Consider the following 15,131-nt stretch of genomic DNA (forward strand, 5'->3'; position numbering starts at 1 on the left):
TAACATTATATTGTGTTGCCTTGCAAGTATAATGTGATAAAGTGGACTGATATTGTCACCGTATAGTGGAGGTAACTTAAGGAATCCTTGAGCTGATAGTGAAAGGATAGAATGAGCGCGTTTGAGGTAGGAGAATATATGAAAGAACATCACTGGCATTTGCTTAGGTAAAAAAAAAAAAGTGGGAAAGGAGGTCTGTGTGGCTGAAGTTCAGAAAGTAAGGTAGAGAGTAGTGGGAGTTGAGACTCTAAGTAGATGGAGCCAAGTTTATTATGGAGGCCTCTGTGCCAATTAAGGATGAGGCTTTAAAGTTTGAAAAGCCATTGAGGGATTTCTAAGGAGGGAGGTGATAAGGTCAGACATATATCTACCGCCATGGTCCTACAACCTTGAAGTTCCAGGATAGTCCAGATTTTGAATATTCTGCATTGCTGTCCTTATCTTCTGGCTCTTCCATATTTACCTTGAGATTTGAGTTTGAATGTTTCATTTGCATTTTTTCCTTTCACTCAGTTCCACCTAAGGAGAAATTTTAAAAATGCAACTCTTAAAAAGAAATCATTTTAGTGTTGTCGATTCCTCACAATTTAGTCATTAAATTTTTGTTGAGCATATGATTCTGGAACTAAAGAGAAGAAAAAGCCACTTCCCTATACTTGAGATGCTTTTATTTTCCTGGGGAAATAGACAAGGTAAATGTGGTAAATGTTTAATAGAGAAAGGAGTTGGATCAGGAAGTGGTTGGAAACAGGGAAAACAGGCTTTTGAGGAAGAGGAAATGTGGAAAGGCAGAGATTTGCAAAAGGGCATGTTGTAATATGAACAATGAAGATTTCCACGTGTTTGGAGTTCTGGGGAAGTAGGTGGAACAAGGTGAAATGATATTGGAGGGATTGGTTGGGGGTAAATTAAAGAGCCTGTATGGTGTGCTGAGGTTTGGAGCTTTTTTTTTTTTTTTTTTTTTGAGAAAATACGCAGTAATGGAGGTCTTTTCACAAACATTTGACATTAAAAAAAAAATTATTCTGGTGGCAGCATGAAGAATATACTGGAATCGGGAGAAACTAGGAACCAGGATACCATTTAGAGTGTTGTAGTAGTCCACAGAAGAGATAAGGGTAGAAGGGTATCACAGCACATTGCAGAGACTTTGAGAAGCAGTGAAAAGTATTGATGGACCTTAAGAAATACTAGAATTCATGAGGCAACCATTGGAAGGAGAGCCTGCTGTGGAGACAAAAAAGAGATGGTCAGACAGGCAGAAGGAAAATCAAAGTGCTATCATAGAATCCAAAGGGGGAGAGAGTGTTGAGAGGTTGAAAAGTAGTTCAAAACAAAGATAGTAGTTTTAAGATAGCTTTAAAAAGATCATGAAGTCTCAAAAATAGATCTTTGGTGACTGATGTGAAGGTAATTTCAGTTGAAGAGCAAGGAGAAAAATTGCCTTATTTTGAGCCATATACACACCCATATTTATATCCTTCTAAAAAGGTTTGTTACAGCATTAACTAATACAAGTCAGTGTTGAGTGTGCTGAAGTAGTTTAAAGAATTAAGTTAGATTGGATATTAGAATGGTTTAATATGTTTGCTTAGGCTTTATGTAATTATGTTTGGAGGATAGACTACTTGTACTTGTTAACATCTGCTGTATGTCAGTCCCTATTCTTAGTTGTTGACATACTTCGTTTCAGTTAGTCTTCAATTACTCTATGAGGTAGGTACTACTATTATCCACATTTTACATAAGAAACAGGCTCATGTGCGCTGTAGCACAACGAGTACTCTATTTTACTTTACTTTTAGTTGTCTTCCTTGACTTGACTCTTAAGCTTTTCTGGCAAAAATATTTGTTGAATGCATGTTGTTGAACATAGCAGAAGAAACCCATCTAGGTTGCTGGCTGCTGTTGGAACATAGGTGAGAGCAGGTGACTGAAAACAGCCAGGCAACATCTCAGGTTGGCGTAAAAGCATGCTGAGTTGAAAAATGCCCGTGGCATTGGTTGAGTCCTCACCCCTTCAAAAGTAAAGAAAGAATGGTGTAAAGCAAATGTATGCATTTCATTTTTTTTAAAATTTTATTTATTTATTGAGAGAGAGAGCCCAAGCAAGGGGAAGAGGGAGAGAGAGAAGCCGACTCCCCACTGAGCAGGGAGCCCCATGTGGGACTGGATGCCAGGACCCTGGGATCATGACCTGAGCCAAAGGCAGATGCTGAACTGATTGAGCCATCCAGGTGCCCCACAAATGCATGCCTTTCAAAGAAGAGGTAGTTGAGTGATAAATGATCGAGCAGTAAAGTGGGGAACAAGAAGTTGTGTTGACATTTTTCTTACTCTGTGAGTTAGGGAAAGTGGGAGAAAGAATAGACCTCACGGGACAGGCTTTTGAGGAAAGTGGCGTCGTTTATGCGAAAGCTAGGTTTTAGTTAGGGCTAAGATGGGGGAAGACAACTTGTGGCAAATCTAGTTGCAATAAACTAGGGAAGTCTAGCCTAATGTTCCAAGGGGCTTAGTGGCAGGCTTTGTGAAAGGAAGACCAGTGAGTAGCAGGTTCAGGGGCCGAGCATTTAATGGTACCAGAGGAGTACAGGGGGCAGAAAAGGCAAGGCCCTTTCAATGCACTTGATATGACCGATAAGTGTTTTAGTACTTAGTTGTGTTGATCTATTTCCACATCTATTTCTTTTCAACAAGCTTCTGTGGTCAGGGGCTATGGCTTACACAATGTTGTATCTGTATCTGGCACACAGAAAGCACCGGTAAATGTTTATTGAATGAAAAGTGTGGGAAAGAACAGATGAATGGATAGTTGTGGCTAATAGGCAAGACTAGGCTAATATGGTTGGGAAATAGGTGGAGGTAGACATGGGTGATCCAAGAGAACTTATTTGAAGAAGTTCTCAGAAGCACCTTCCTGGGCCTGGAGCCCAACCTTAAAGCTCAGCACTGTAAGCCAAGGCCCTAAATCCTTATCTGGTTCCAATTATCCTCTTTCCCCCAGGGCTAGACTCAACAAAAACTGGCATCTCACCAAAAAGTCTACAATTCCGACATCCACTAATATTAAGAGCCACAGATTGAGTGTGTGTGTGTGTGTGTGTGTGTGTGTGTGTGTGTGTGTGAGATGTGCCCAGCCTTCCCCCTGCCCCTTCCAGCTACAAATTCTGGCCAGTCCTGCTTGGTCTTCTTTTCCTCCCAGTCTCTGACAGTTCTTAGCCAGATGGATTCCTTTGAGCTCTGAAAGCAGAATGGGGGGATTTGGAGAGGGTCTGGAGACAAGGGTTGGTGGCAATTGTTTTCCCCTCAGAGTTTAGCATAGGAGAAGCATGAGAGTTCCATTTTTTAAGAAAGATGGGAGGGAGAAATAATTAGTGTAAAAACTTCGTAAAACATATTCTCTCTAACGTACCTATTAACTAAAACACTGTATGGCTGTGTTAAGTTTCAGATATTGTGTTCCCCTCTGAGACTGGGGAGGGAGTTTTTGTGAAGGGGTAGTACAAATCTCAACTAATAAAGAAAGTTACTATGTCCCAGAGGACCTGAAAAGTATCTATAAATTTTAAATAGTACACCTAACTCTTCTTTAAATGATCTAAATTCTTGTAGTGTTGGGGAAGGTTCAACGTGCTTAATTTCAGATAAATCATATTTACACATCTCTCTTTGCAAGTCCCTTCATAAGTGTTAAGGGATGGAGAAATACTTTACACCCAGTTTATTTGACAGACCCTTCTCTTTAACCCTGAAAGATGAGTGTTTCATATTTCTTCTGAAATACTTGCTGACTATGATTTCAGATAGAGCTGTTTTTAAAAGAGTGTCCTCTGAATATGAAAAGCTGGGTTTTGAGAAAAAGTGCTAAAGTGAACTCTTGAATCCAGGTGTTTTGTTTTACTATTTTACATCTGCATTGCATCAGACATAGCAGAGGTTAGCATTCCATTTTCCCTGCTCTTGTAGCCCTATTTGAAGTCGGTGCTTTTGAAAAAGTGGTTTATATTTTCATCATAAAGAGTCTTTATTCGTCTGTGGAGCATACAGTTGTAGATTTTATGCAACAAAGTTTTTATTGTAGCCCTCTTTCTATTACCTTTCATTTACCTGCCCACATGTAGAAACATGGAGTCACGTTAATACTAGCTAAAGAAAAATGTAATTCAGAAGGTAAATCTTCAAAAACACCATATAGTTGTATATAGAGCCTAATATAATATACATGTACACCTGATATTTTCGAATCAGATGCTGTTTTTGAATACTAGGGTCAGTCTTCTCCACTGGCATGGATAATTAAAGGGAAGCTTTTGTATTTTTGGAAATTCAAAATTTTGTTCCTTGAAGACATTTAAAACCTGGAGGAGAGAAAATTTGCCTGTATTCAAAGCATACTAGGAGGTTACCTCAAAAGCAGTTTGCACTAATCTTTTTCAGAATCAGAAAGCTGATTTAGAATCTAAAAGCTAAGAAAGACAACCTGAGTCATTCTGATTGTATGGTTGGTCTGTTTGAGGTTTTTCTGTTTTTCTTTATGGGAGCAATGCATGCTCAATGTAGAAGATTAGAAAACACAAAAGGGCAAAAAGAATGGAATCCCCCAGAAAGAACCACTGGGAACAGACTGGCTTGCAGATATTCTTTTATATGACAGGATATATCTATTTCTTAAAAAAAATAGATTGACTCTGTTTTCTGAGTGAGTTGGGAAGTTTTCTCTTGGCTTTTTTCATGACCATGTTTTTATTTAATAAAATATGTCACTCTGAAGCCTTAGAAAACATCCTTCCTTTACTTCTTCAAGAATGGTGAATTACACGTAGGCTGTTTACTCGACATTTTTCATTCTGTCAGCATGGTAGGATGCCAAATGGCTGTTCCGAATAATTTTCAAAGGTATGGTTTTTTGACACTTTGCCAGGGAAATCATAACTCTTAAAGTGCTCCATAACCCTAACCATACAATTGGATTTATGGATAGATATTATGTTCCCTGTTTTGTTGTTTTCTCACTGTTTTAGTATCTGGGATTGATGCCAAAGGCTATTCAGCCTCACTCCATTTATTAAATTAGAGTGTACAACTAAGTTTACACAATGGAGTACAGAAGAAAAAAAGAAGACCTGTTTGTTTATTGTTCTAGTTCGTGTTTTTACATCAGCAAGAAAGAAAAGTATTATTTCTCAAATACCTCAGAGAAATTGCCTGACAAACAGAATATCATGGTTAACAGAATAACAGCCTGATGCCTGGGTCATTAGGAAGAGCTCCCTGCCTTATTCCTAACCATCTTCCATAGTGCTGCCAAAGATGTTTTGTCCCTTAAAATTCAAATCTGTTACCTAAAGCCCTTCATAGCTCCTTGTTGCCCACCCTACAGGATTAATTCCAGACTCTTTAGAATGGCAAGCAGGCCTTTTGTGATCTGACTGCCAACTTCATCTCATTCTTAAATCCTTTACTCTGGTCATATTTAATTCCTTGGAATTCTTTGAAAATGTCATGAATTTCATGTCCCTGTACTTTTACTCCTGTCCTCCCCTTTTTCCTGAAAGGCTCTAGTTGCAGTGTCTCAGGGCAAGCATCACTTCCTTTAATGAAGCCTTTCCTGGCTTGCTCTATGGCCCTGCTTTCCCCCTTCCAGGGAGACCAGATTTGGGCCCCACTGCATATACGTACAGAAATCCTATGACAGCATCTGTAACACATTGTTGCCCTTCTTGTTTTCACATATGCCTCTCCTTGTTAGACCGTAAACTCCATTCACCATCTTTGTGGGAGCTGATTGTATCCTTTTTTAGGTCTCATTTTTCATTAGGCACATTCCAATAGCCTTTCAGCTGGCCTGCCTGCCTCTCTCCTCGCTCACCTGGTCCGTAATCCATTCTCCACATCATCACCACAGTCAGTAAACTCAATGAACAATGGCTGCATGTTTCAAAGGTCTGGTGGTCGAGACCGGTGAAATTAGCCCCAGGGCACAGTGAGCACTGAGTCTATTTCCTAAGGTAAATATTAAAATTGCCTTGGCCCTAGCACCCTGCTGAGAAGATTCTAGGAAGTGGTGGGGAAGGAGTGAGGAGTTAAGTAGGAAAGTACCTGTGCAAAACTAGGTGGAGAACCATGCAAGTCACAGATCCAAAAAGGTAATGAAGTCAAAAAAACACTGTCCAGGGGATGGAGGGATGGGTTAAATAGGTGATGGGGATTAATGAGTGCACTTGTCATGATGAGTACAGGGTGATGTATAGAGGTGTTGAATTATGAGATTGTACACCTAAGATGAATATAACACTGTATGTTAACTAACTGGAATTAAAATAAAAAAAACAAAACAACACTGTCCAGTGACCATACGTAGTTGCAAAATTCTTTGGAGCTCAGAGGGACCTATAGTGTGAAGATACAAAGAGCAACAGAAGTCAAAGTCTTGTCAAAATACATTCCATGAGAAACTGAAATTACAAAATAGTGTAGTTTGTGTATGACTAATTGCAATACAAAATAATTTCTTCCTTTACCACTATATGTATTAAAGGATTGTTCTGAGACATCCTTTTCTTAAACAGATGTAAAAAGTGATTCAGAATGTGTAAACGCACATTTCTATCAACAATTAAATTTTTTTTTTGATCTGATGAGTGAGAAGTGATGGCTTATTGTTACTTCAGTGTGATTCTTCCTGATTGCTGGTAAGATAAAGCAATTTTTCATATTTATTTATTGTTTAGATTTGCTTTCCTGGAAATGCCTATTCACACATCCTTTGCTCATTTTTCTATGGAGTTTTTCATCTTCCTATAATTTGTAGGTGCTCATATACTATAAATGTTAACCTTTGTCCTATGCATCACAAATATTTTTCATAATCTGCTGTAATATTTTTCTTTTGATTTGGTATCTTCCAGCCATACTCTTTTTTTAAAGATTAATCTATTTGAGAAAGGGAGCACGCATGTGCAAGCATGAGTGGGAGGGGCCAAGGGAAAGGAAGAGAGAGAATCTCAAGCAGACTCCTTGCTGAGCTTGGACCCCCAGCGGGGGCTCAATCTTATGACACTGAAATCAGGACCTGAGCCAAAACCAAGAGTTGGATGCTTAATGGACTAGCCACTGAGGCGCCCCATACATTTTCTAGTAAATGTCTCTTTTCCTTTACAACTCCCTGGCTGTTTCCGTTGAAAATATTTCCCTAACCCCTAGTGTATGAAGTTATTCTCCAGTTTTATTCTAAAATACTATTTTTCGTACTTTGTTTTTAATTCATATGGAACTTATTTTTCAATATGAATTAAGAGAGGAGTCTAATTTTATTTTCCTCCAGAAGCTATATTAAAATTCTGTTTACGCTAAGATACATTTTGAGATTCTCCATTCTAATGATCTAAATAGTTTTCCAAACAGCAAAACTAGCTAACATTTATTATGCCTGTATGTGCCAAATACTGTCCTAAGCACTTTACACATTTTAGCCCTTTTAACCTTGGCAGCAACATTATAGGTCATTTCTCTCATTCCACATGAACTTTAAAATGCTTTTATCAAATTAAAAAGAAACCATTAGGATTATGATTTGGTTTACATAAAATTTGTACATCGATTTTGGAAAGATTCACATGCTATATATCCTTCAATAATATTTTATAATTTTCTTCATATGTCTTAAACCTGCCTTGTCAAATTTAGCCTTAAGTATTCTGTACTTTTATCACTATTACAAATGGAATATATGTCTTTCCATTTTTATTTCTATCTGGCTATTCCTACCCGCATTCTTACTGATACCATAAGGATGGTGTGTATATTAGTAGGGTTAGGGTAAATTATGCTGCAGTGGCAACCTGAAGTTCTCAGTGGTTTGTGATGACAGTCTCATATTGCTTGTCAATCACAAGCTGGCGACAGCTCGGCTTCACACCATCTTCACTCCGCGACCCAGGCTAACGGAGTAACTGCTCGGCATGTTGCAACCTTGTAGTAGAGGGAAGGAAATCAAGGTACAGCATCTCCTGGCTCTTAAAGCTTCTACAAAGAAGTGTCCCACATCCCCTACCCTCACATTTCATAAGCCAAAGCAAGACATATGCTCATATCTGATATTGAAATGTCAAAGATCCATAATCCTTTTACAGGAAAGGGCCCTTTAAGTCACAATGCCAATGGGAAGGAAATAATATTCCAACAGGAAGGACAGCAAATATTTTGATCAGTAATACAAACTGTCACAGTGTTTTGTTTTTAAATTGACAAGATTGAGAAAATCCTAGAAAATAATACATGTGTGATAGATATCAGTGCTCAACAATATCCATTTCCTCTCTACTTCTAAGTATGTAAGAAGATTATACTTTCTTACCTCTTAAAATTAGATATAGCTGGTGACTAATCCTGGCCAATGAAAATGTAAGTTGAAGTGATATTTTTCACTTCTGCATGGAAACTGAGGAATTAGAGCATGATTCTTCATAATATCTCCCTTGTCTTGGTGATTATGGAAGTATGTGTTGATACGGAAGTACCAAAAGACCAAAGTAGCTAGAATTCTGGGCCATAGTTGTCCTGGATGCTATCCAGGTGAAGGGCCTTTGTGGTTTTAAATCATGAAATTTAAGGGTTTTTTGGGGTATTTTGGTTTTTCTACAACATAACCTAGCCTATCCTACCTAATGCAGCATACATATTTTAAATATTTTAACAAACATATGTGTGTGAATATATATATAGTGTGCCACCCAGGCACCCCTTGAATTTTTCTAAAGCTGACAACTTAGTTTTCCTAAAAACAATTCATTCTTTTCACATTATTGTTTATTGGGTTCAGTAATATTTATTTAAATTACTTAGTTTTAATAGCAGTGCACCTGTCACAAAAAAAGTTTAGGAGAATACACAACTGGATATTAGTAAGCATACAGCTCAACTGGTAAAGTGGACTACATGGTTATCTCACAAGGTGAGGGCATTTATCCTGCCATAGGTAATAGTCTGTAAGTACTAAGATGAAATTGAGAACTTGTGTAAATCCCCCTTTTATGTAGAAGTGAATTAAGAGAGCTTCTACCATATAGAGAACAATGTATACACACACATACATTTGTATGTATATTTGTATATGTCTCTATATTATATTTATCTTGTGTCCAGCTACATTACTCAATTATCTTGTTAATTCTAGTAGGCCCCTTTTGAAAGCATATCTTGGGGGTTATAAATATGTAATCATATTATCAATGAAAAGATCATTTAATTTCTTCTTTACCAAATTGATATTCTTTCCTTATTTCACTGCACTTGCTACAACCTCCAAAATGATGTTGAATAAATAATGGTGAAAATGGGTCTGCCTATGTTTTTCTTGATTCAGTAAATATTTATAATATTCTACATGACGTTTCTTAAATATTTTTATTAGATTATTAATAGATATCTTGTGCTATTGTAACTGGTATCCTTTAAAATTAAAATTTGTAGCTGCTTTTTGCTGGTATAATGGAAATGCAATTAACTTTCACTTATTGATCCTATGGTAATCTTGATGAATTTTTTAATTATAATTTGTGGTAGATTCTTTGAGTTTTTTACATAGATAATTATTTAATTTGTAAATAATGACAATTTAGTTCTTCCTCTCCAATTCTTAGACTCCCTTGCTATTTCTCTTGATTCTCTGCAATGGCTAAAACTCCAGCATAAAGTAATTGGGAATGATAATAGTTTATCTCCTTGTCTTAGTCTGTATTTTTTAAAGGAAATGCTTTTAACTTTTTTTTACTGTGGAGTATTATATTTGCTGGAGATGTTTTTGCAGATACCCTTTATTAGGTAGGCTAAGGATGTTCTTTTCTATTCCTTTTTGTCTACAAGTTTTTTGTTTGTTTTTATTATAAATGGCTTGTGAAATTTTTTTGAATGTTTTTCTACCTCTTTTGAATTGACCATATGATTTTTCTCTTTTAATCTGTTAATGGTGTAAATTGCATTAATAAATCTCTAATGGTACAACAATCTTCTACTGGAGTGAACTCAATTGGTCATTATCTTTGTATATATATTGCTTGATACAGTTGCTTATATTTTGTTGAAGATTTTTGCATCCCTGATGAAGAGTGAAGTTGGATTGTAATTTTTTCTTGTCTGGTTTTGTGTATAAAGTTATACTAGTGTCATAAATTCAGCTGGGGAATGTTCATCCTTTTATACACCCTAAAAGAGTTTATGATTGAATTATCTCTTTCTTAAATCTTGGTAAACTTGCTTATAAAACTGCCTGGACCTGGTGTTTTCTTTGTGGGAAAGTTGTTATTAATGGTTACAGATTAGGTGGTAATCAAATTATTTAACACTCGATTAGAATGGTCACACTAATCAATCAGAACTGACCCTGGCCCTAAGCAAACAGTGTAGCTGTACAATTGCATACAAGCTAAATATCAGGCTTATTTACAATTTTAAACTTCTTACGTCAGTTTTGTAAATTTGTATTTTCAGAAATTTGCCTATTTTACTTGTCCTTAAATTTATTTAAAAATTGCTTGTAGGGGCGCCTGGGTGGCGCAGTCGTTAAGCGTCTGCCTTCGGCTCAGGGCGTGATCCCGGTGTTCTGGGATCGAGCCCCACATCGGGCTCCTCCACTGGGAGCCTGCTTCTTCCTCTCCCCCTCCCCCTGCTTGTGTTCCCTCTCTCGCTGGCTGTCTCTCTCTCTGTCAAATAAATAAATAAAATCTTTAAAAAAAAAATTGCTTGTAATATTTTATCTTGTAATTGCTGTTGTATTTATGATTTCCTTTGCCATTCTTAAAATTGAATCTGTTCTCTCTCTTCATCAGTTTCCTAAGGGTTTGTCAGTTTTACTAATTTCTTTTCAATGAATCCACATTTTTATTGTTGATCCTTTCTACTGGATGTTTTATTTTATTAATTTTTGCTCTTTTTATTGTTTCCTTTATTCTATTATATTTAGATTTTGTGTTCTTTTTATAATCTCAACTTTTCTTTTTTTATTTTTTTATTATTTTTTTTATTTTTTAAAGATTTTATTTATTTATGTGACAGAGAGACAGTCAGCGAGAGAGGGAACACAGCAGGCGAGTGAGAGAGGAAGAAGCAGGCTCCCAGCAGAGGAGCCCGATGTGGGACTCGATCCCGGAACGCCGGGATCACGCCCTGAGCCGAAGGCAGACGCTTTAACGACTGCACTACCCAGGCGCCCCATCAACTTTTCTTTTTTTATTAATGTAAGTATTATAAGGCTATCATTTCCTCCATCTACCACTTTAGCTATATCTCACAAGCTTTCCTATAGAATTGTTATTGTTGATTCTAATTTTCTTATTTCCTTTTGCTTTCTTTTTGACCCATGAACAATTTAGAATTATACTTTTATTTCCAAGTTTTTTGGGTTTTTTTGGTTATTAATTGCTTTGTGGTCAGAGAATATATTCTATATGGTAGTGATTTTTTGGCCTTTGTTGAGATTTACTTTCTAGGCCAGCACATTGTCAATTATCGTAACTGTTCCTGGGAACAGAAAGTGTATTCTCCAGTTGTTGGGTATAGGCATCTATCTATGTTTATTAGACCTGGTTTGCTTATTGTGATGGTCAATAATGTGTTTACTGATAATTTTTATCTTTTCAATTTCTGACAAAGATTTGTTAAAGTCTACCTCAATAAAAATGTATTTGTCAATTTTTTTCTTGTTTTGTCATTTTTTGCTTGACATTTTTTGAAGCTATCTTATTAGAGGTATGTGAGTTTAGAATTGCTTACGTTTTTCTTATGAATTGGACCTTCCTTAGTAGGTAACAAACCTCTATCTTTAGTAATGTTTACTTTTACTTGTAACTCTGTGAACTTGTTTTACACATGTCTCATGTAAACAACATGGAGCAAGATTTTGCTTTCTACCTAATCTGATTAAAAGTTTGGTGTACCCTTATTGTTATTTTAATTACTTGAATTTCATTTCTACCATTTTACTTTATGCATTCTATTGTTCTGCCTTTTCTATGTTCTTTTTTTATCTTCTTGACTTTTGGGGGGATTTTTTACTTTTATTTTTCTTTTTCTTAATCTATTTTCCTCTTTATTAGTTTGGAATTTATACCTTTGTTTCTTGATATTTTACAAGGTGTTCTATAATTTTAACATACATATGTGTATGTGTAATTTAATAAAATATGTAAATAATAAAGTGTGTAATTTAATAAGTTAAGTCAGTGTAACTGACTAACTTTAAACAAAGTACAGATCTTTGAATGCCTTATTCCTGATTATTGTCTCCCAATTTACATGCCATTTTTACCAGCATTTTAGGTGTATATAATTTTTTAATCTTACAATTAAGATGTTGTTTACCACAGTGATTGGCTAGATTTATGCATGTGTTCATAATTTTCTTTGGATCTAAGACCTTCTTTCTGGGATGAGTTTTCTTCATCATGGAGTACATCCTATAGAAATTTCTCTAGTGAGTGATAGTAAACTTTAATTTTGTGTTTGTTGGAAAATGTTTTTATTTTGCCCTCATAAAAGATAGTTTTTGCTGGGTATAAAAATCTATCCTGTCAACTATTTTCTCTCTGCATCTTGAAAATATTGTTCCACTGCCTTCTGGCATCCATTGTTGCTGTTGATAAGTATACGATGAGTCTGTTTTTCCCTTGTGGGTAATCTGTATTTTTCTCCTTGACTGCTTTAAGATATTCTTTTTGTCTGCATTTGACCACAGTGTGTCTTGGTGTGAATGCCTTTTTATTTCTCCTGCCTTGAATTTTTGGGGCACATGGTAACTTTCATGATAAAAAAGGAGGGTCACTCTAAAATGGTCACATTTTGCCCTTGCCTATCTTACCCCCTTATACCACCACCTCCTTTGAATGCAATTGTGGGATCATGAGGTGACAAAAACAAGAGAGAGAAATGGAACCCATGTCCGTGATAACCTCACTGAATACAGATTGCCTACCTCTAGACTTCATGCTATAGGAGAAAAATAATTGCCTTTTTTGCTTAATATCTACTCTTCAGTCAGATAGTCTTTGCCACAAAAATAATCTTAAAACGTAATACTTTATTTTTCCCTGTGAAATGCAACAGAACGTTGTAACAGAGTAAGTGCTTGATGTTTTTCAAATAACTGCTGATCATTTTGTATCATGTACCTAAAGAAATCTATGTTATTTTTATGTATATGCATGCTTAAATTAATGACTAGTAAGAAAAGATTAATCACATATGAAAGACAACTTGTAGGATTTCTCCTTCCATTGAAAATTTATTTGGAAATCTGTATATATTGAGATTACTTTTTAAATTTAGTGTTTTGACTCATGTTGTCATTTAAACAGAAATCTTAGGTCTTACAAGTAAAAGGAGTATCATTTTAAAGTTATTTCTGTTGTTGGCATTCCCATGTCATGCCACGAATTCTTAAGGCGATTTATTTTAAGTGGGGAACACTGTGAAAATGTGTTTGTCTCATTAGGACAAAAGTCATGCAAGTGCAGGAAAATAATTTTATTAGTTAAATGAAGAGTCTGATAAATGAATATGTATAAAAACTACTCTTTTGTTTGAATTCCTGGGTATAGCAACCATTAAAAGATTGGAAATTCTGTGATGCCTGGTGGCTCAGTTGGTGAAGCGTCTGCCTTCGGCTCAGGACATGATCCTAGGGTCCTGGGATTGAGTCCCACATCAGCCTCCTTGCTCAGTGGGTAGCCTGCTGTGGGGAGCCCTGTTTGTGCTCTCTCTGTCTCTTTCTGTCTCTCTGACAAATAAAGAAATAAAATCTTTTAAAAAATAGAAGATTGGAAATTCTGTTAAAAGATCTAAGTGCTTGACTCCAAATGCTTATTTGCATGTTGTCTTTATAAATCTGCACATCATATTTCAAATAATCAGCACTTGATGTTTAAAAAATAACATCCCAACTAATCACTCCAAACAGAATTTAATAGTTGAACAGTTTAGAATCCCAAAATTCTTCCATGTGTGTTAACTCATTGTTATTGATGGCATTTAGCCATACTTCGCATGCCTTTGCTAGTGAATAACTACTTCATTCATTCACCAAATATTTATTTATTAAAGTATCTACTATTAAAGTAACTACTGGCTTATGGGATCATAGTGCCTGCCAGATATGATTCCTGTCCTCATGGAATTTCAGCCTTGGAGGAAACCCACTATCAATCAAACAAACAAAAAAATTGTGGCTCCAGCAAGTGCCACAAAAGAGAAGTAAGTGGTCCTAATAAAGGAGATTTGAACTAGCAAGGTCAGGAAAGGCTTCTTGGGTCTGATGAATAGAAGTTAACTGAGTGAAGGAAGGAGAAAGAGAAAATAGACATAAGCAAGGTCCTGTGATGAGAGGTAGCCTGGTGTATATGAGGGAATAGAAGAAGGCCAGTATGGCTGGAGCAGAAAAAGGAAGCTGTTACAGCTAGGCACAGGCAGGAAAATGCAGGGTCTTACAGGGAGGCCACAACAGGATGTGGCATAGAACAGTAAGGGGGCTAAAACAAGGAATAAGAGTAGCTTGAAGATGGAGAGAAGATGGATTTGAGAGCTATTTAGAAGTCAATAATCGCAAGTTTGGGTGATGGACTGGTTGTAGGGAATAAGGCAGCAGAAGATGTCAAGAATGACACAAGTTTCCAACTTGTGCAATTTAATGAATGTGGTAGCATGCACTCAGATATGGAACATTGGAAAGGTACCAGGTTTGGGGAGCAAGTCATGAGTCCTGCATTAGATTAGTCCTATCACCTGAGAGGACTTCTTAGAGTTCTCCACTCTGAAGAACTCCTAAAAGCAAAAGAAAGTGAATACGAATAAGAAGAAATCTGTGGTCAAGACCCAAAGCTGTTGGCTGCGGGCATGAATTTCAGGCACACTTTCCATTTCAGGAGTACCTAATATATCCTTGTTTGTTTTCATATAATAACAGAAAACAAAACTTTCAGATTTTACCCTCAAGTGAAATTGAAACTCTAGGAAGGTGTTTCTCTTCTGGCTGTATACATCCTCTGATATAATCCTAAATTCTTCTGTCTAGGAGCATGGATGCCCATTTCAAGAATCATGAAAATACAATTCCTTTTTAGAAAGCCAGGAAACTGTAAACC

The 15,131-nt window shown here is 36.4% G+C and overlaps 1 long non-coding RNA gene across 1 annotated transcript in view; it reads left to right on the top strand.

The window, feature by feature from the left end:
- The window catches only part of LOC113251034 (uncharacterized), a 28,425-nt gene that overhangs the window by 725 nt on the left and 12,569 nt on the right, over window positions 1–15,131 (top strand). The window contains exon 2 of the long non-coding RNA XR_003314301.4: window positions 11,053–11,234. This is a non-coding gene — a long non-coding RNA (uncharacterized LOC113251034). The remainder of the gene's footprint in view (window positions 1–11,052; window positions 11,235–15,131) is intronic.

The sequence above is a fragment of the Ursus arctos genome, unplaced genomic scaffold, assembly GCF_023065955.2.
Source record: "Ursus arctos isolate Adak ecotype North America unplaced genomic scaffold, UrsArc2.0 scaffold_10, whole genome shotgun sequence".
Lineage (NCBI taxonomy): Eukaryota > Metazoa > Chordata > Mammalia > Carnivora > Ursidae > Ursus > Ursus arctos.